At 36.9% G+C, this 23,080-nt stretch overlaps 2 long non-coding RNA genes across 2 annotated transcripts; one reads left to right on the top strand and one right to left on the bottom strand.

The window, feature by feature from the left end:
• Positions 1-198: 198 nt before the first annotated feature.
• Positions 199-20,712, bottom strand: LOC125489489. Its single transcript, XR_007267040.1, has 2 exons — positions 20,537-20,712; positions 199-465 (listed from the first exon to the last, which is right to left on the bottom strand). It is a non-coding gene; the product is annotated as an uncharacterized LOC125489489 (long non-coding RNA).
• LOC125489490 lies at positions 6,400-7,794 on the top strand. The gene is made up of 3 exons (XR_007267041.1): positions 6,400-7,024; positions 7,143-7,249; positions 7,620-7,794. It is a non-coding gene; the product is annotated as an uncharacterized LOC125489490 (long non-coding RNA).
• Positions 20,713-23,080: the final 2,368 nt, after the last annotated feature.

Below are 23,080 nucleotides of genomic sequence, written 5' to 3'. Positions count from 1 at the left end.
CATAATCTAATTAGTCTCTTAAGTACATTAATTTATGAACCTACATTAAGTATTTATCTTTTGTAACAAAGTCAACAGACACAAACTATAGGTACATAAGTAGTCACACATAACTTTCAGAGAAAAATCCTTGCAGGGAAAATTATTTCTAATATAGGTAAGTACCCTAACATCTTTAGTAACAAATAAGATTCGCTATAATTTAAATCACACTTTTATTCATAAAAATAAATCACATTTTCATACCCTTACTCTATTAACAAACAATATTTACAAATACGTGGTAATCAGGTAGTTATATTTCTTGTAGTCATCGGAGACGTGGGTCCACCTCTCCGGTTTTGTGTCTTTGGTGTTTGTGGTCTCCGGGTCGGGGGGGCTCCACAGGGCTCCCAGGGGTCCCAGGGGGTGCCCGTCAGCTGCTGCCAGCCAGCACAGCGTCAGGCTGATGATGAGCAGCATCACCTGGGTTACGGAAACATAATGTGATTAGATTTCAGGGAGAAAATAGTACTTATGCTTTGAGAAAGAAGGTAGGTACTATCCTTCTTTCTCAAAGCATAAGTACTTTTTTCCGGTATGGCCGGTGCCATGTTTTGCTCGACTTTGGGGTAATTATATGCCCTCAGAATTTGTAAAGTGCTGTTGGGAGTTGACTGTGACTGATTTTATAATATAAAATTAAGTCAAATCAAAATACCCATACGATATTCAAGTTATTCAACGGAATCCGATTATAAATAGGTAGGTACATCTCTAGTATTATCTAAGGACCTAGATAAAGACCTACTATAAGTCTTTTTATTTAAAATTTGAACACTCCTCTATCTAACTATCCTAAATAATTCAAATCTACATCGCTATAAGGCGAATTCATTTACCCACAGGTTTTCTAGCTAAGTAAATAAATACCTATATCTTTTAGCAATTTAAATAATTACATACTGCGATACATAGCGGCGCGGTTGGCGAGGTACCTCTGGTATATAATTGTATGTAAATAGCAGTTTCTATTTAAGTATTCATGTTCTATTGACCCCTGCAAGTATATTGGCAGTTACTCGATACATTGATTTGTGGAAACTTGTGACTTCACAAATATGTACAAAATTCAATAATTTCCAAAAGTTGTAGGGCTAAAGTTGCTCAGTTTGACGAGACCTTTGCAACATACATGTGTGTAGATAACATTATTTTACACATAGTAACAAGCAGTAGGGAGAGTAAGCCTAAATAAATTCAGGGTCGAATATAGTCTCCCTTCAGGAAATAGGATATTATCTGCGCGATATATTTATGTATCCAATCTTCCGATACGACTGAACTAGCTTTTGTACACTATCTGTAGTTGTAAAACGTTTATATGTAGAAAGATCTAATAATGCAAAGAACATACCAAAAATACCAAAATTATATTAAGCCCCTGTTCCACAATTCAAAATTCAAAAAAAAAATTCAAAAATGTTTATTTGCGATAAATACGAACATGTATACATTAAACGTGATTGGTGCCTCCTTTTAAGCAGAGCCTGTGACAGGAAGCACCGCTCTTTCTTAGCTTACAGTTAGTGCAAATAAGCAATTAAACAGCATTTAGGTACTTAACTATGTAGCTTACCAAATGTAAAAGAGAAAAAACATAAGACAACTATACTTAAAATTAAATCTAATCTAATTAAATTTAGACAGTTTAGGTATTGTAGGTAAGTATATAGGTAACAGTTTAATATTTTAAGCCAAAATAGGGGAACCCGGGGTAAGACGGGGTCGCTAAGGGAAAATTAAAAAAACAACAGGTATTTATAACCACAACGTTATCAATTATTTATAGCTCATTAGGAACTTAATGACGAACACTTTGGCACAGCTTTTGCCAAAAAAGTAATAATTACAATTGACTTATTTTAAGAAATGTAAAAAATGGGAAATAAACCATCTTGCCCCATGTACGGGGTAAGATGGGGTAAGTATACTATGTGGGGCACAAAACAGACAAACAACACTTCTTCTGTGATTTTATCGTCATCACCAGCACCTGCAGTGTGAGCCCAACGCCTGCACCTTTGAAATCCGACCCACTTTTCCTTAGATTTAAAGTAGGACTGTTGATATCTTCAAGTAGAGGTAGACACAGTCATCTTCGTTGTTATTCATCTATGTAGGCAGTATCTGCTTTATCTTTTTAGACAACTTCCCTGTAGCCCTTTTAGAGCCCTTCTACAATGTCAAATATCGGGTTGGAGAAAAAAAAAACTTAACCAAGCTAGATCCGTACCCTATCTTGCCCCTCCAAAACTACCCCGTCTTGCCCCACGTTATATATTTTTTTAAATAATTCATTTAAAAAAATATTTTCAATGTTAAAGTGATTTTGCACATATTTAAACAAAGCGTACCAAACCTTAAATAAAAAGACACAATTACCAAAAATGTTACTGTTTTACTTACTGTGTTGTGACGTTGTTTCTACCGGTCAAAAATAACATGGATACTACGCAAAAACAAACAATCTAGCTTACACAAAAAACGCATGCGCTCACACCTGCTGTCATTGGCGCACTAAAGGTCAATCATTTAAGGCTTTCTATTGGCTCATTACTCAGATTCCTAAAATGTATAGTTTTGCATATATGTGGGGGGTCCCGTCTTACCCCGCGACCCCATCATACCCCGGGTTCCCCTACCTAGATACTGGAGAAAAATACTGGAGAAAGAAACTATAATAATAGATATAAGTGAAACAGAAATATGTATATATGGTTACTTATGAATTAAAAAAAAAAAAAAAAAATATTTATGTTTAGTGCCTTACAAGTGTTTGCGTCTGAGTGCCTGTGTGTGTGTGTGTGTGTGTGCGCGTGTGTGTGAGCGTGTGTGTGTGTGTGTGTGTGTGTGTGTGTGTGTGTGTGTGTGTGTGTGTGTGTGTGTGTGTGTGTGTGTGTGTGTGTGTGTGTGTGTGTGTGTGTGTGTGTGTGTGCGTGTGTGTGTGTGTCATTTGATGTTTATGTTACATATTCGAGTAGTGCCTCAGTTTCTTCATAATTTTTATTCTCAAGCCATGTACATAGTATATGTTTGACTTCATATAAGGGTTTGTCATATATTTCAGTATCTTTATTTATCTTATTATAGATGTATGCTGAGCGTTTGTTAAACTGTATGCTCGCAAAAGTGGTATTAGTAGCGGGAATACGTAATGTCTGGTTAGTCGCTACCTGTCGGATAAAATACATGCTGTCACTGTCTAAAAAATAATAACAGAGAGTGACAGCATGTATTTTATCCGTCAGGTAGCCACTAACCAGACATTGTGAAACAGACCCTAAGTATCATGTAAAGTGTTAAGTAAAAAATTGGGCAGACGATTTGCAGATGTTTAACGTCAAACGTGTATTTGCCCTTCTTAAATAAGTTGATAAACAATGCTTTAAACCTGGTTTTGTGTTTGTTCAGCTTACAAACCCGATAATCTGGTCTTCCCTTCGACTAACTGTTCTTGGGCAAAAAACCAACCATTATCCACCTAACTATTGACTGTAATAATAAGGTAATTTTATGATCAGGTATCAAGCAGGTACAACGTAAATAGCTATCAGACCATGCAGACTGGATTTTAATCTAAAAGTCTAGAATCTAGGCGACAGAGCTGTGCAAAAACCTAGGCAATCATGGCTTATTACGTTACGTTTCGTAAGTTACTGAGAATAGTGTCACGTATGCGGTACCTACCTAGTAGACTGTGCGTGAGTAAGTAGGACTAAAAGAGTGATTCTTTCCGAAATGGTGTACAACTATGATCTGTTTTTTAATCTCAGATACTTACTTACTAAATTGACAGATTCTGAACGGTTCATGAACAGTCGATTGTCCCGCCTGGAACATACATCACTTAATAGCGGGACAATCGACTATTAAAACAGACTTTAGAGTCCGTGTACCTAGAGTCCGACTGCGTTAACTTTGCAGTGGGAAAAATATGCTAGAATGAATGAATGGAGTAGTGAACGTACCACGTCAGTAGGTATTAGAAATTAAAGTTTTTTTTTCTATAATAGTCTTCTGATGGTGTCGGCATTACAAACAAACATGCTTAAAAAAGGCAAACTTTAAAGGGATTTTGGTGGACTACAGACAGGTACATCTCACAAATGTAAGATAGCTCTTGTGTGTTTTTAATTGTGTACTGTGTGTTTTATTTGTTTAGAATATAGATACTAACATAGGCTAAGTACATTGTAACTAATATACCTAGACCTTTAGACCTGCGTGAAGTTAGCAGCCTAAAGTTAGCAGCCTTTGAATAGCCGACCAAATTAAGATGTTCAATTCAGTCATTGCATACTTTATCAATTAAAACACGTAAAAAGCCCCAAAAACATTGGAATAACAATGCTAGGTATTCATATAAACACTATAATATGTTCAAAAATAAATAAATACTAAAAAATACGACGTTTACTTACTGATGCCCTTGTTGGTTACTGGATATTTTGTATGGGGGCACCAAGATGCCATAGACCTGCCAGCATCTCATCTGGTTAATTATGTGTGTTGACTCATTATAAAACACTGACAGAAGTTTCGTCAACATTGAAACGGTATAGCAGGTGTCCAGGAGCCACTTTCTGACAGATTTTGGGAAAAAATTGTCAATATTTCACGAATATTCAAGTTTGCAGGTGGAACCTGAAGGAATTCAGCTGCAAATATAGTTCATATGAAAGGTATTATTAATACCTAGAAACAGTTTTCGGCAATTTCAGATTAAATGACTTTTGCTGAATATTCAAGGGGAAGATCAGAAAATAAAAGTTAGCAGCCCAAGATTACCATTTTGTATGGGGGCACCAAGATGCCATAGACCTGCCAGCATCTCACCTGGTTTATTATGTGTGTTGACTCATTATAAAACACTGACAGAAGATTCATAAACATTGAAACGGTATAGCAGGTGTCCAGGAGCCACTTTCTTACAGATTTTGGGTAAAAATTGACAATATTTCACGAATATTCAAGTTTGCAGGTGGAACCTGAAGGAATTCAGCTGCAAATGATAGTTCATATGAAAGGTATTATTAATACCTAGAAACAGTTTTCAGCAATTTCAGATTAAATGACTTTTGGTGAATATATAAGGGGAAGATCAGAAAATAAAAGTTAGCAGCCCAAGATTACCATTTTGTATGGGGGCACCAAGATGCCATAGACCTGCCAGCATCTCACCTGGTTAATTATGTGTGTTGACTCATTATAAAACTTTGACAGAAGTTTCATCAACATTGAAACGGTATAGCAGGTGTCCAGGAGCCGATTTCTGACAGATTTTGGGTAAAAAATCACAATATTTCACGAATATTCAAGTTTGCAGGTGGAACCTGAAGGAATTCAGCTGCAAATGATACTTTATATGAAAGGTATTATTTATACCTAGAAACGGTTTTCAGCAATTTCAGATTAAATGACTTTTGGTGAATATTCAAGGGGAAGATCAGAAAATAAAAGTTAGCAGCCCAAGATTACCATTTTGTATGGGCGCACCAAGATGCCATAGACCTGCCAGCATCTCACCTGGTTTATTATATGTGTTGATTCATTATAAAACACTGACAGAAGTTTCATCAACATTGAAACGGTATAGCAGGTGCCCAGGAGCCACTTTCTGACAGATTTTGGGTAAAAAATCACAATATTTCACGAATATTCAAGTTAGCAGGTTGAACCTGAAGGAAATTAGGTGCAAATGATAGTTCATATGAAAGGTATTATTAATACCTAGAAACAGTTTTCAGCAATTTTAGATTAAATGACATTTGGTGAATATTCAAGGGGAAAATCAAAAAATAAAAGTTAGCAGCCCAAGATTAACATTTTGTATGGGGGCACCAAGATGCCATAGACCTGCCAGCATCTCACCTGGTTTATTATGTGTGTTGACTCATAATAAAACACTGACAGAAGTTTCATCAACATTGAAACGGTATAGCAGGTGTCCAGGAGCCACTTTCTGACAGATATTGGGTAAAAAATCACAATATTTCACGAATATTCAAGTTTGCAGGTGGAACCTGAAGGAATTCAGCTGCAATTGATAGTTCATATGAAAGGTATTATTTATATCTAGAAATGGTTTTCAGCAATTTCAGATTAAATGACTTTTGGTGAATATTCAAGGGGAAGATCAGAAAATAAAAGTTAGCAGCCCAAGATTACCATTTTGTATGGGGGCACCAAGATGCCATAAACCTGCCAGAATCAAACCTGGTTAATGATGTGTGTTGACTCATTGTAAAACACTGACAGAAGTTTCATCAACATTGAAACGGTATAGCAGGTGTCCAGGAGCCACTTTCTGACAGATTTTTGGTAAAAATTGTCAAAATTTGAAAGAAAGAAAAGAAAGAAAGAAAACGTTTATTCAGTGCACTGCAAACACACACCAAATACAAACAAAAAAAAAAGTTAAAAGTACACAAAAAATAAAAATAAAAACAAGGTAGGTACAGTACAAGGTCCTGAAAACGGAAGTGGATCCTAACTTTTAATTACAATGATAAAGACTTTTCAGTTGGACTGTACAACTACAAAGGAAACAAAACTTAGGTGTGTGTTGCCAAGCACCGAAACGGACGGCGGCTCAGCTTATGCGGTGATAGGGGTTTGTACCTACTACCGCGCTGATTTTCAGCCGCTTCCCCTGTGATGCCACTGACCTAATAAATACATTAAGTACGAGTATATTTATTATATGTGTGTGTACCTATGCATGTTCTGATAGTGAGCGTACACCACAGCTGCCATTGTGAACCCGAGGTTTGCAGGTACATTCCAGTTCAAACCGGTTCGTGTTTTCAGTTCCCTGTCCCCGGGCACGCGGCTTTCAGATACAGATCACGCGACGCTGCCGCGCTGCACACTCACTACTACGTGCTAAATTACAGATTGAATAAAGTATGAAATACGCTGTGAAAAATGTGAAATGTTAAACTTTAATAAATTATAAGTAATAAGAAGTTATGTGTATGAGGTAAGTAGTCATATATTTCATAATAAATACTTACATGTTATTTAAATATTTACCTTCATGGAATTTATTAAGACACGGTGGTTTTATTCTTTTTTGACCTTGTGTACATTTATTCCAGAATGTATGCTGCGAACATAACGAACCACTACTATGTAGTAGGTAATTACACAAACATGGAGGGATGTTGTTTGAAAATTCTGTCTGCACGTCGCGAATAACACTGTTGTAAGTAGATACACCTACTTTAACTGTATATCATCACAACCTATCACTTCCCCATTGCTGGGGCACGGTTCTCCTTCCAATGAAGGAAGGGTTTAGGCTTAGTCCACCACGGTGGCCTAGTGCGAGTGTATAATATACATAAGTACCTACTGTATGATATATAATAAAACTAAACAACATGGCGTGTACCAGGAGACATAAAAACAACTATGATTAACAAAAAAATAATAATAATAAATATTGATATATGAAAATGAAATTATTTGTAGGTATATGACATGAGAAACTCGGACGACCGTTATCAATCAGACTTTTGTTTTGCTAGCAATGATTTTTTGAGCTTAGTCTTAAATGATTGCACGGTTTTCAGGTCGCGCAGACTAGGATCCAACCTATTCCAACAATGAGTGGAGTTGAAGGAGAACGAGCCCATGAATGCTGCAGACTTGTGCTGTGGAGTCAGGAGCAAGTACGAGGACGCCCTGGTGCGGTGAGAGTTGAAGTCACGTGACCACCGTAACTTGTTATACAAATATTCAGGTACCCTTTTTTGTATGATACCATATAGGAGGCAAGCAAAGTGGAGATGCCGACGGCTTGCTAATTTTAAAATATTCGACTTATTTATGTAAGGTGTCACGTGACATCGTGCAGGGATATTGTGGCAGTACCGTGCGCAAGCATTTTGAACACGCTGAAGGAGACGTTGCGTTTTGCCATAGAGACAGGGGCCGTAAACGGTGTCTGCATAGTTTAGTTTAGATAGAACTAAACTTTCACATAATTGTTCACGAACTTCAAGTTTTATGTATGGTCTTATACGATAAAGAACTTTTAATCTATAAAAACAGCTTGATACTAAATTTAAAATGTGTTTCTCAAAGCGTAGGTTAGAGTCGAAATTGATGCCGAGATTTTTAGCCTCGCTTACTAATTGAATAGATTCTCCGGCCACCTTAATATCTGGGTTATGGGATTTTATTTTTTGTACCTGTTGTTTTGTGCCTATTATAAGAAATTTCGACTTAATCGGGTTCAGTAGGAGAGAATTAATTTTAGACCAAGCCACTATTTGGTTTAGGTCCTCATTTATTAGTCTTACTGTTTCTTCAGTGCCATCTGGGACGCATGAAAGGTAAATTTGCAGGTCGTCAGCGTAGATGTGATATTTACAATTTTTAATGCAGTCTACTATGTCACTAGCGTACAAGATAAATAAAAGGGGACCAAGGATTGATCCTTGCGGGACTCCTCTCGTCACTGGACTAGGTGATGAGATTTGCGTTTCACCATTGATATTAGTGAGCTTTACAATCTAAGATCGTTGATTAAGATAACTGTAGAACCAATTTCACGAATATTCAAGTTTGCAGGTGGAACCTGAAGGAATTCAGCTGCAAATAATAGTTCATATGAAAGGTATTATTTATGCCTAGAAATAGTTTTCAGCAATTTAAGATTAAATGACTTTTGGTGAATATTCAAGGGGAAGATCAGAAAATAAAAGTTAGCAGCCCAAGATTATCATTTTGTATGGGGGCACCAAGATGCCATAGACCTGCCAGCATCTCACCTGGTTTATTATGTGTGTTGACTCATTATAAAACACTGACAGAATTTTCATCAACATTGAAACGGTATAGCAGGTGTCCAGGAGCCACTTTCTGACAGATTTTGGGTAAAAAATCACAATATTTCACGAATATTCAAGTTTGCAGGTGGAACCTGAAGGAAATCAGCTACAAATGATAGTTCACATGAAAGGTATTATTAATACCTAGAAACAGTTTTCAGCAATTTCAGAATAAATTACTTTTCATGCACTGGTAAGAAAACAAAAATTATACTCAAGATACATTGAATCGCAATAACATAATATGAGAGACAATAAATAGCATTATTTTGCCAGGTGAACGTCTTGTCAATAAAAACTTTTGCAAGTCGGCTTATGATCAAAGGTAAAAAAATATTCTGTGTACTAACGCACAAAAAAATAACCATAATCAATTCTTTAGGTTCGCAACAGGTAATAACTTAGGACATTCTATTGTTGTGGTGTGATGAACTCTTTGTTTTAGGCAGGTAGGTAAATGGGTTCCCAACTATAAAATAACACTAGTCGGCATGCCATCAAAGGCTCACACCTGCGTCATGCGTCATGCGTATTGTATGGCGAAAAGAGTAAGGCTGAAAAGATGACCTTCTGTGATACTGATAAGAGTATTGTCCTTTTCTATAAGTACAGTTTTTTTGTCGTAAGTACAAAAAAACTGATGATAACTAATGTCACAAAGTGGCTCTTGGACACGTTCTATACCGTTTCAATGTTGATGAAACTTCTGTCAGTCTTTTGTAATGAGTCAACACACATCATTAACTAGGTTTGATTCTGGCAGGTTTATGGCATCTTGGTGCCCCCATACAAAATGGTAATCTTGGGCTGCTAACTTTTATTTTCTGATCTTCCCCTTGAATATTCACCAAAAGTCATTTAATCTGAAATTGCTGAAAACTGTTTCTAGGTATAAATAATACCTTTCATATGAACTATAATTTGCAGCTGAATTCCTTCAGGTTCCACCTGCAAACTTGAATATTCGTGAAATATTGTGATTTTTTACCCAAAATCTGTCAGAAAGTGGCTCCTGGACACCTGCTATACCGTTTCAATGTTGATGAAACTTCTGTCAGTGTTTTATAATGAGTCAACACACATCATTAACCAGGTGTGATTCTGGCAGGTCTATGGCATCTTGGTGCCCCCATACAAAATGATAATCTTGGGCTGCTAACTTTTATTTTCTGATCTTCCCCTTGAATATTCACCAAAAGTCATTTAATCTGAAATTGCTGAAAACCGTTTCTAGGTATAAATAATACCTTTCATATGAACTATCATTTGCAGCTGAATTCCTTCAGGTTCCACCTGCAAACTTGAATATTCGTGAAATATTGTGATTTTTTACCCAAAATCTGTCAGAAAGTGGCTCCTGGGCACCTGCTATACCGTTTCAATGTTGATGAAACTCCTGTCAGTGTTTTAAAATGAGTCAACACACATTATAAACCAGGTGAGATGCTGGCAGGTCTATGGCATCTTGGTGCCCCCCTACAAAATGGTAATCTTGGGCTGCTAACTTTTATTTTCTGATCTTCCCCTTGAATATTCACCAAAAGTAATTTAATCTGAAATTGCTGAAACCGTTTCTAGGTATAAATAATACCTTTCATATAAACTATCATTTGCAGCTGAATTCCTTCAGGTTCCACCTGCAAACTTGAATATTCGTGAAATATTGTGATTTTTTACCCAAAATCTGTCAGAAATCGGCTCCTGGACACCTGCTATACCGTTTCAATGTTGATGAAACTTCTGTCAAAGTTTTATAATGAGTCAACACACATAATAAACCAGGTGAGATGCTGGCAGGTCTATGGCATCTTGGTGCCCCCATACAAAATGGTAATCTTGGGCTGCTAACTTTTATTTTCTGATCTTCCCCTTGAATATTCACCAAAAGTAATTTAATCTGAAATTGCTGAAAACCGTTTCTAGGTATAAATAATACCTTTCATATGAACTATCATTTGCAGCTAATTTCCTTCAGGTTCCACCTGCAAACTTGAATATTCGTGAAATATTGTCAATTTTTACCCAAAATCTGTCAGAAAGTGGCTCCTGGACACCTGCTATACCGTTTCAATGTTGATGAAACTTCTGTCAGTGTTTTACAATGAGTCAACACACATCATTAACTAGGTTTGATTCTGGCAGGTTTATGGCATCTTGGTGCCCCCATACAAAATGGTAATCTTGGGCTGCTAACTTTTATTTTCTGATCTTCCCCTTGAATATTCACCAAAAGTCATTTAATCTGAAATTGCTGAAAACCGTTTCTAGGTATAAATAATACCTTTCATATGAACTATAATTTGCAGCTGAATTCCTTCAGGTTCCACCTGCAAACTTGAATATTCGTGAAATATTGTGATTTTTTACCCAAAATCTGTCAGAAAGTGGCTCCTGGACACCTGCTATACCGTTTCAATGTTGATGAAACTTCTGTCAGTGTTTTATAATGAGTCAACACACATCATTAACCAGGTGTGATTCTGGCAGGTCTATGGCATCTTGGTGCCCCCATACAAAATGATAATCTTGGGCTGCTAACTTTTATTTTCTGATCTTCCCCTTGAATATTCACCAAAAGTAATTTAATCTGAAATTGCTGAAACCGTTTCTAGGTATAAATAATACCTTTCATATAAACTATCATTTGCAGCTGAATTCCTTCAGGTTCCACCTGCAAACTTGAATATTCGTGAAATATTGTGATTTTTTACCCAAAATCTGTCAGAAATCGGCTCCTGGACACCTGCTATACCGTTTCAATGTTGATGAAACTTCTGTCAAAGTTTTATAATGAGTCAACACACATAATAAACCAGGTGAGATGCTGGCAGGTCTATGGCATCTTGGTGCCCCCATACAAAATGGTAATCTTGGGCTGCTAACTTTTATTTTCTGATCTTCCCCTTGAATATTCACCAAAAGTAATTTAATCTGAAATTGCTGAAAACCGTTTCTAGGTATAAATAATACCTTTCATATGAACTATCATTTGCAGCTAATTTCCTTCAGGTTCCACCTGCAAACTTGAATATTCGTGAAATATTGTCAATTTTTACCCAAAATCTGTCAGAAAGTGGCTCCTGGACACCTGCTATACCGTTTCAATGTTGATGAAACTTCTGTCAGTGTTTTACAATGAGTCAACACACATCATTAACTAGGTTTGATTCTGGCAGGTTTATGGCATCTTGGTGCCCCCATACAAAATGGTAATCTTGGGCTGCTAACTTTTATTTTCTGATCTTCCCCTTGAATATTCACCAAAAGTCATTTAATCTGAAATTGCTGAAAACCGTTTCTAGGTATAAATAATACCTTTCATATGAACTATCATTTGCAGCTGAATTCCTTCAGGTTCCACCTGCAAACTTGAATATTCGTGAAATATTTTGATTTTTTACCCAAAATCTGTCAGAAAGTGGCTCCTGGGCACCTGCTATACCGTTTCAATGTTGATGAAACTCCTGTCAGTGTTTTATAATGAGTCAACACACATTATAAACCAGGTGAGATGCTGGCAGGTCTATGGCATCTTGGTGCCCCCATACAAAATGGTAATCTTGGGCTGCTAACTTTTATTTTCTGATCATCCCCTTGAATATTCACCAAAAGTCATTTAATCTTAAATTGCTGAAAACTATTTCCAGGCATAAATAATACCTTTCATATGAACTATCATTTGCAGCTGAATTCCTTCAGGTTCCACCTGCAAACTTGAATATTCGTGAAATTTTGACAATTTTTACCCAAAATCTGTCAGAAAGTGGCTCCTGGACACCTGCTATACCGTTTCAATGTTGATGAAACTTCTGTCAGTGTTTTATAATGAGTCAACACACATCATTAACCAGGTGTGATTCTGGCAGGTCTATGGCATCTTGGTGCCCCCGTACAAAATGATAATCTTGGGCTGCTAACTTTTATTTTCTGATCTTCCCCTTGAATATTCACCAAAAGTAATTTAATCTGAAATTGCTGAAAACCGTTTCTAGGTATAAATAATACCTTTCATATGAACTATCATTTGCAGCTAATTTCCTTCAGGTTCCACCTGCAAACTTGAATATTCGTGAAATATTGTCAATTTTTACCCAAAATCTGTCAGAAAGTGGCTCCTGGACACCTGCTATACCGTTTCAATGTTGATGAAACTTCTGTCAGTGTTTTACAATGAGTCAACACACATCATTAACTAGGTTTGATTCTGGCAGGTTTATGGCATCTTGGTGCCCCCATACAAAATGGTAATCTTGGGCTGCTAACTTTTATTTTCTGATCTTCCCCTTGAATATTCACCAAAAGTAATTTAATCTGAAATTGCTGAAAACCGTTTCTAGGTATAAATAATACCTTTCATATGAACTATCATTTGCAGCTGAATTCCTTCAGGTTCCACCTGCAAACTTGAATATTCGTGAAATATTGTGATTTTTTACCCAAAATCTGTCAGAAAGTGGCTCCTGGACACCTGCTATACCGTTTCAATGTTGATGAAACTTCTGTAAAAGTTTTATAATGAGTCAACACATATAATAATTTAGGTGAGATTCTGGCAGGTCTATGGCATCTTGGTGCCCCCATACAAAATGATAATCTTGGGCTGCTAACTTTTATTTTCTGATCTTCCCCTTGAATATTCACCAAAAGTCATTTAATCTGAAATTGCTGAAAACCGTTTCTAGGTATAAATAATACCTTTCATATGAACTATCATTTGCACCTGAATTCCTTCAGGTTCCACCTGCAAACTTGAATATTCGTGAAATTTTGACAATTTTTACCCAAAATCTGTCAGAAAGTGGCTCCTGGACACCTGCTATACCGTTTCAATGTAGATGAAACTTCTGTCAGTGTTTTACAATGAGTCAACACACATTAAAAACCAGGTTTGATTGTGGCAGGTTTATGGCATCTTTGTGCTCCCATACAAAATGGTAATCTTGGGCTGCTAACTTTTATTTTCTGATCTTCCCCTTGAATATTCACCAAAAGTCATTTAATCTGAAATTGCTGAAAATCGTTTCTAGGTATAAATAATACCTTTCATATGAACTATCATTTGCAGCTGAATTCCTTCAGGTTCCACCTGCAAACTTGAATATTCGTGAAATATTGTGATTTTTTACCCAAAACCTGTCAGAAAGTGGCTCCTGGGCACCTGCTATACCGTTTCAATGTTGATGAAACTTCTGTCAGTGTTTTATAATGAGTCAACACACATTATAAACCAGGTGAGATGCTGGCAGGTCTATGGCATCTTGGTGCCCCCATACAAAATGGTAATCTTGGGCTGCTAACTTTTATTTTCTGATCATCCCCTTGAATATTCACCAAAAGTCATTTAATCTTAAATTGCTGAAAACTATTTCCAGGCATAAATAATACCTTTCATATGAACTATCATTTGCAGCTGAATTCCTTCAGGTTCCACCTGCAAACTTGAATATTCGTGAAATTTTGACAATTTTTACCCAAAATCTGTCAGAAAGTGGCTCCTGGACACCTGCTATACCGTTTCAATGTAGATGAAACTTCTGTCAGTGTTTTACAATGAGTCAACACACATCATTAACCAGGTGTGATTCTGGCAGGTCTATGGCATCTTGGTGCCCCCGTACAAAATGATAATCTTGGGCTGCTAACTTTTATTTTCTGATCTTCCCCTTGAATATTCACCAAAAGTAATTTAATCTGAAATTGCTGAAAACTATTTCCAGGCATAAATAATACCTTTCATATGAACTATCATTTGCAGCTAATTTCCTTCAGGTTCCACCTGCAAACTTGAATATTCGTGAAATATTGTCAATTTTTACCCAAAATCTGTCAGAAAGTGGCTCCTGGACACCTGCTATACCGTTTCAATGTTGATGAAACTTCTGTCAGTGTTTTACAATGAGTCAACACACATCATTAACTAGGTTTGATTCTGGCAGGTTTATGGCATCTTGGTGCCCCCATACAAAATGGTAATCTTGGGCTGCTAACTTTTATTTTCTGATCTTCCCCTTGAATATTCACCAAAAGTAATTTAATCTGAAATTGCTGAAAACCGTTTCTAGGTATAAATAATACCTTTCATATGAACTATCATTTGCAGCTGAATTCCTTCAGGTTCCACCTGCAAACTTGAATATTCGTGAAATATTGTGATTTTTTACCCAAAATCTGTCAGAAAGTGGCTCCTGGACACCTGCTATACCGTTTCAATGTTGATGAAACTTCTGTCAGTGTTTTATAATGAGTCAACACACATCATTAACCAGGTGTGATTCTGGCAGGTCTATGGCATCTTGGTGCCCCCATACAAAATGATAATCTTGGGCTGCTAACTTTTATTTTCTGATCTTCCCCTTGAATATTCACCAAAAGTCATTTAATCTGAAATTGCTGAAAACCGTTTCTAGGTATAAATAATACCTTTCATATGAACTATCATTTGCAGCTGAATTCCTTCAGGTTCCACCTGCAAACTTGAATATTCGTGAAATTTTGACAATTTTTACCCAAAATCTGTCAGAAAGTGGCTCCTGGACACCTGCTATACCGTTTCAATGTTGATGAAACTTCTGTCAGTGTTTTATAATGAGTCAACACACATCATTAACCAGGTGTGATTCTGGCAGGTCTATGGCATCTTGGTGCCCCCGTACAAAATGATAATCTTGGGCTGCTAACTTTTATTTTCTGATCTTCCCCTTGAATATTCACCAAAAGTAATTTAATCTGAAATTGCTGAAAACCGTTTCTAGGTATAAATAATACCTTTCATATGAACTATCATTTGCAGCTAATTTCCTTCAGGTTCCACCTGCAAACTTGAATATTCGTGAAATATTGTCAATTTTTACCCAAAATCTGTCAGAAAGTGGCTCCTGGACACCTGCTATACCGTTTCAATGTTGATGAAACTTCTGTCAGTGTTTTACAATGAGTCAACACACATCATTAACTAGGTTTGATTCTGGCAGGTTTATGGCATCTTGGTGCCCCCATACAAAATGGTAATCTTGGGCTGCTAACTTTTATTTTCTGATCTTCCCCTTGAATATTCACCAAAAGTAATTTAATCTGAAATTGCTGAAAACCGTTTCTAGGTATAAATAATACCTTTCATATGAACTATCATTTGCAGCTGAATTCCTTCAGGTTCCACCTGCAAACTTGAATATTCGTGAAATATTGTGATTTTTTACCCAAAATCTGTCAGAAAGTGGCTCCTGGACACCTGCTATACCGTTTCAATGTTGATGAAACTTCTGTCAGTGTTTTATAATGAGTCAACACACATCATTAACCAGGTGTGATTCTGGCAGGTCTATGGCATCTTGGTGCCCCCATACAAAATGATAATCTTGGGCTGCTAACTTTTATTTTCTGATCTTCCCCTTGAATATTCACCAAAAGTCATTTAATCTGAAATTGCTGAAAACCGTTTCTAGGTATAAATAATACCTTTCATATGAACTATCATTTGCAGCTGAATTCCTTCAGGTTCCACCTGCAAACTTGAATATTCGTGAAATTTTGACAATTTTTACCCAAAATCTGTCAGAAAGTGGCTCCTGGACACCTGCTATACCGTTTCAATGTAGATGAAACTTCTGTCAGTGTTTTACAATGAGTCAACACACATTAAAAACCAGGTTTGATTGTGGCAGGTTTATGGCATCTTTGTGCTCCCATACAAAATGGTAATCTTGGGCTGCTAACTTTTATTTTCTGATCTTCCCCTTGAATATTCACCAAAAGTCATTTAATCTGAAATTGCTGAAAATCGTTTCTAGGTATAAATAATACCTTTCATATGAACTATCATTTGCAGCTGAATTCCTTCAGGTTCCACCTGCAAACTTGAATATTCGTGAAATATTGTGATTTTTTACCCAAAATCTGTCAGAAAGTGGCTCCTGGGCACCTGCTATACCGTTTCAATGTTGATGAAACTTCTGTCAGTGTTTTATAATGAGTCAACACACATTAGAAACCAGGTGAGATGCTGGCAGGTCTATGGCATCTTGGTGCCCCCATACAAAATGGTAATCTTGGGCTGCTAACTTTTATTTTCTGATCATCCCCTTGAATATTCACCAAAAGTCATTTAATCTTAAATTGCTGAAAACTATTTCCAGGCATAAATAATACCTTTCATATGAACTATCATTTGCAGCTGAATTCCTTCAGGTTCCACCTGCAAACTTGAATATTCGTGAAATTTTGACAATTTTTACCCAAAATCTGTCAGAAAGTGGCTCCTGGACACCTGCTGTACCGTTTCAATGTTGATGAAACTTCTGTCAGTGTTTTATAATGAGTCAACACACATCATTAACCAGGTGTGATTCTGGCAGGTCTATGGCATCTTGGTGCCCCCGTACAAAATGATAATCTTGGGCTGCTAACTTTTATTTTCTGATCTTCCCCTTGAATATTCACCAAAAGTAATTTAATCTGAAATTGCTGAAAACCGTTTCTAGGTATAAATAATACCTTTCATATGAACTATCATTTGCAGCTGAATTCCTTCAGGTTCCACCTGCAAACTTGATTATTCGTGAAATATTGTGATTTTTTTACCCAAAATCTGTCAGAAATCGGCTCCTGGACACCTGCTATACCGTTTCAATGTTGATGAAACTTCTGTAAAAGTTTTATAATGAGTCAACACATATAATAATTTAGGTGAGATTCTGGCAGGTCTATGGCATCTTGGTGCCCCCATACAAAATGGAAATCTTGGTCTGCTAACTTTTATTTTGTGATCTTCCCCTTGAATATTCACCAAAAGTCATTTAATCTGAAATTGCTGAAAACCGTTTCTAGGTATAAATAATACCTTTCATATGATTTATCATTTGCAGCTGAATTCCTTCAGGTTCCACCTGCAAACTTGAATATTCGTGAAATGTTGACAATTTTTTCCCAAAATCTGTCAGAAATCGGCTCCTGGACACCTGCTATACCGTTTCAATGTTGATGAAACTTCTGTTAGTGTTTTATAATGAGTCAACACACATAATAAACCAGGTGTGATGCTGGCAGGTCTATGGCATCTTGGTGCCCCCATACAAAATGGTAATCTTGGGCTGCTAACTTTTATTTTGTGATCTTCCCCTTGAATATTCACCAAAAGTAATTTAATCTGAAATTGCTGAAAACAGTTTCTAGGTATTAATAATATCTCTCATATGAACTATCATTTGCAGCTAAATTCCTTCAGGTTCCACCTGCAAACTTGAATATTCGTGAAATTTTGACAATTTTTACCCAAAATCTGTCAGAAAGTGGCTCCTGGACACCTGCTATACCGTTTCAATGTTGATGAAACTTCTGTCAGTGTTTTATAATGAGTCAACACACATAATAAACCAGGTGAGATGCTGGCAGGTCTATGGCATCTTGGTGCCCCCATACAAAATATCCATTAACCAACAAGGGCGTCGGTAAGTAAACGTCGTATTTTTTTGTATTTATTTATTTTAGAACATATTATAGTGTTTATATGAATACCTTGCATTGTTATTCCAATGTTTTGGGGCTTTTTACGTGTTTTAATTGATAATGTATGCAATGACTGAAGTGACCATCTTAATTTGGTCGGCTATTCAAAGGCTGCTAACTTTAGGCTGCTAACTTCACACACCTGACCTTTAGTTGTCTGTTGAATAAAATAAATTAAATTAAAGGGATGCCCACAGGGTGGAGTGTTATCACCATAGCTGTGGGTTTTAGTTGTGAATGATCTACTTTGCGATCTAAATACTTAAAGGTTTTACGACAATGATAGCCTACGCCGATGACGTTACGATTCTCATTGGCGGTCTGTTTGTAAACACCTTATGTGAAAGAATGCAACTTGCACTGAACATCATAGAGGAATGGTGCTATTTACTCAAAAGACTATTTATAGCTACCTAAACTTTTCAATACAACCTTAAAGTTAACAAATTAGGTAAGATATCTCGACATAAGGCTAGACCACCGCCTAAGCTGGTCTAAACATGTGAACATTCGCCCGCTCTCTGAGTAGAATAGAATAGGTATCGGCATTTGTTTTTATTGCAAAGTTTGCATTTTTGGACTCTAGGCTCTAGGTAGGTACATAAATTTATTAATTTGGTACCAATCGATACAGGTGACAAAATGTGTAAAGCCGAGCTCTGTCACCCACTGAACATGTATAGAGGTATCTTAGCTATATATTTATACTGTTTATACAGATATATTCCAGTTAATCAACTTAGGTCAAAAGCCAAGGCATGCGTGCATGTGACAAGACACAGTAGAAATAAGTATGTACCTATGTCATAATGAATTATTATCAGTACAGCTACCTATCAAGGAACAAAGTCCTCTCTTATTGACATCAAAATGCCTTATACCATACTTACACGGTGTTCGAAATATCTTGATGGTGATTTAGTGATCGTACTAAGTAAATAAATAATATTATTACTTAAGTAAGTATATCAATCTCTACCTTCTCCTGATTAGGTATATCGGTTAGGTATGCGGAAGATATTTGGATCGAAAATCACGTAGTTTCTTACTTGTAAATTTTATAACATGTAGTGTTTTATAAAGAACGCATTGAAGTAGGAGATAGAGTAATTTAAAATAATAATAATTTAGGGATTATATTCGTTACAAAGTTCGCATTGGCTGTCTCTACGTGCGTAATTTGTAATGGTGGTAAAAATATGTTTAGGTACAGACAAACATTCATTTCTCGGGAGTGGTATCATAATTTGTTCCTTTACTTAGTTAAATGGGTATTTCGTTGAATCACCAATCCGTCTACGGGGGAAAAGATACTCAAATCATTGTCTGTCTACTACAGTACAAAAGTGAGATTATCTCGAAGATAAAAAAAAGCAAAAGTATTTTATCGTGGTACTTGGTGATTCAGGTAGTAGCCCGGTCGACGGATAAGGCTGCTTTTCCACCAGAGATCTGCTATACAGCTATACTACGATGATGTGAATCCGTTGCCACACATTTATGTTGTCCTTAGTGGATTTCAAACGCATCGCAGCTCTCTGTACCTAGGTGCCTAGTGGCGTTACATCAGAGTGTCTTATAAGGTTACCTGTTGATGATGATAATGATGACTAGGGACAGATTGTTATGAATAAGTCAATGTTCCTTTTTTATTCAATTTGCAAGTCTATCTATCTACCTTGTTTTAGTGCATTTTAGCAGGAACGTGTCAGGTAATACATTAATAATGTTAATAGGTATACTTACTGTTTATTACCTGTAGCATAATAGTTAGGTCGTAAACTATTGATTAATTTGGTCCCCGGCCTTAGTGAACCTACGCCTAGATAGAAATTCCTACCTGTACTAGGTACTACTACTACCTATCGAAGTTTCGTGATTTGATTATAAACTACGTTAGGTCTAAACTATGTACCTCGACTAATCTTTTTTCGCCTTAATAAATCTAATGCTTAAACAACACAAGTAATTAATGTACTTATAAACCGCAGAATGGAACGATGGACTAATTAAGGTACTTACCTACTTAATTAGAATTAGGTAGAGACATTATCTAATTGCCAAGTAAACTAACTGCACAATTAACGCAATAAATATCACACCAAAAATTCATAAGTACTAAAAAACCATCAATAAGAGATCTGGCAACTCACCCGAAGAGAATACATGACGAATCAATAAACACAAATAAATTTATTGAGCACATAACACACTAGCCACTGTTTACACTAAACACGATGTAAACAAACACATGACATGGCAGCACGCACTCATAATAAATTATGTTTATTTCGCTGCGCAGACGCCAGCGTGCGTGCCTCTTTGCTTTACTCACAGGAATGAGAAAAGGTCCATGGGTGATCGTCCAGCATCCACGCAAAAGATAAAAAAATAGCACTCATTTTTATTTTACAGTTCACACACAGTGGTGTGGTAAAAATAGATTTGGCAATGTGACGTCGTGAGTGTTGAGTTCCATCCAAGTTCGTTATTTTATGAATGTGGAAGAGAGGAAGTGGTTTCTGTTTCTTGTCGCTAGATGGTGATGGTGGGCTTCCTGATTTTCCTTAGATGATGGGTAAGTACCTATTGAATGAAATATAATAGGGGGTTTTATCCATTTCCTTCTATGCGTTTACTTATGCTTATGAGATATACAAAACAGAATTAATACTCTGGTCAAGTACCATTACCACCATTCACGTAATATAGGTACAAACTTTCTTCAAACGTATAGGTAACGTCTAATGTCTCTTTTTCAGGGAGATCTTTTATCGGACAGACTTGATAAATTGTACAGCTTAATTAATCATTAAATATATAAAATGAATCGAACAATGCCCCACTGGTGGCTAGTGTTGCCCAAATGCAAGAACAAGACGAGACTTAGCCAGTCTTGGTCTTGGTCTTGCGCCAATACATCTGGTCTTGGTCTTGGTCTTGGTCTTGCGCCAATACACCTGGTCTTGGTCTTGGTCTTGGTCTTGCGCTCTCAGTCTTGGTCTTGGTCTTGGTCTTGCAGCAAGAGTCTTGCAAGTCTTGCAATTACCTATTAGTCTATTACTATTTATTAAAGTTTACTTTTTGATTTTAATAGATATTTTTATTCGCTATGTTTATGGTATTAGTCGTAATGCGCGTAGGTCCAGTTTTTCATATTCTTTGATACAGTTTTTTGCGTCTCATAGAATTCCTAAGCGTACCTACCTATACACTGAACTGTTACACCTAACTACTCAGTAAAATAGCGCTAAGTCCTAGCTGCAAGACGCAAGAGTCTTGCAGGCTATGTCTTGTTCTTGCTCAAGTCTTGCACGGTCAGGTCTTGGTCTTGGTCTTGCTAAAAATACGCGGTCTTGTTCTTGGTCTTGGTCTTGCAAAAACGCAAGAACAAGACCAAGACTGCAAGACCAAGACTGAATTTGGGCAACACTACTGGTGGCTATACCTAATTAATAATCGGTGCTTGGTTACATAGATCTATTGGTTTATGTTAAAAAGATTTAAGTAACTTATAAAGGCCTCTACACACCAAAGCCGCTGACCCGGCGGCTCAGGCCGCCGGCTCAACCCGCCGGCCTCATTTTGTACAATCATGCCTCATTTTGTACTATGTTAACCCGCCGGCACTAGGCCGCCGGGCTATGCCGCCGGGTCAGCGGCTTTGGTGTGTAGAGGCCTTTACGTTTCTAACCCATACATCCCTGTTATTATAAAAGTAGTAGCTCATACCATAAATAAAAAAATCTACCTGCTCCAGACACCTCTCTCACCACCGCCGCGGCATCGCATACTTACCGCTAAATCGTAATTACAAATCACGCTAAACGGGGACCGGTTGTGATAGACACAACGAAATTATAAAAGAAAGACCGGAGCCGGTTCCTGGAGACTAAAATAAACATCAACTCCAGGCAGACCTTTGTACCAGAGTGTAGCTGCAGATACAGTGTCCAACATCTATAAAATTAAGGCATAAACTAACCAACGCTAATAACCCCCGAAATTAAACACTAAAATAGCATAACTTTTGAACTGATAATCCGTTTTTCGGGGTCACGTTACCTTCTTTTCACCCAAAAAAATATCGCAAGTGTTGAACGGTTAAGCCGATTCTGATAAAATATGGCTAAGAACACTGGAAGTAACATTCGCTATGACGCAAAAAAAACAAATCTAAAATCGGTTCAGCCTTTTGGGAGCTAAGCTACCGCAGACATATATACGCAGACACGCTGAACCTATAAAAGCCCTACTTTCGTCAAGGGTTAAAAAAGTTTTAACATTTTTTAATTTTCAAGAGGAGAGTATACCTTCGCGATTCTAGCGAAATAGGTATTTAGGAAAAGATTTCTTATCGCTTGCACTCTCATGCCCCGGCCACGGGTGCGATAGAGATGCACTGCAGCACGCGACTGACAATAGGTATTTTTCTTAATGAAATTCTGGTTTCGGGAGAAAACGTTTTACACTAACTAAATATTAAGCAATCTCTTAGATTTTGGTGTCAATCGCTTCAGCATAATATATTCTAGGTTTATAGGTTACGCTTAAAAAAAAAATACATTGTTATTGTTCAATGAACGGCTAGATTCAACACACCAAAATTACGTTATTTGAGGGGCCTATAAGTTTGAATCTATAAACAATATCGAAAAAAGAAAAAATCATGGAGATTGGTTAATATTTAGAGGTAG

Source organism: Plutella xylostella, chromosome 14, assembly GCF_932276165.1.
Source record: "Plutella xylostella chromosome 14, ilPluXylo3.1, whole genome shotgun sequence".
NCBI lineage: Eukaryota > Metazoa > Arthropoda > Insecta > Lepidoptera > Plutellidae > Plutella > Plutella xylostella.
This window is presented reverse-complemented; position numbering and strand designations above follow the sequence as displayed.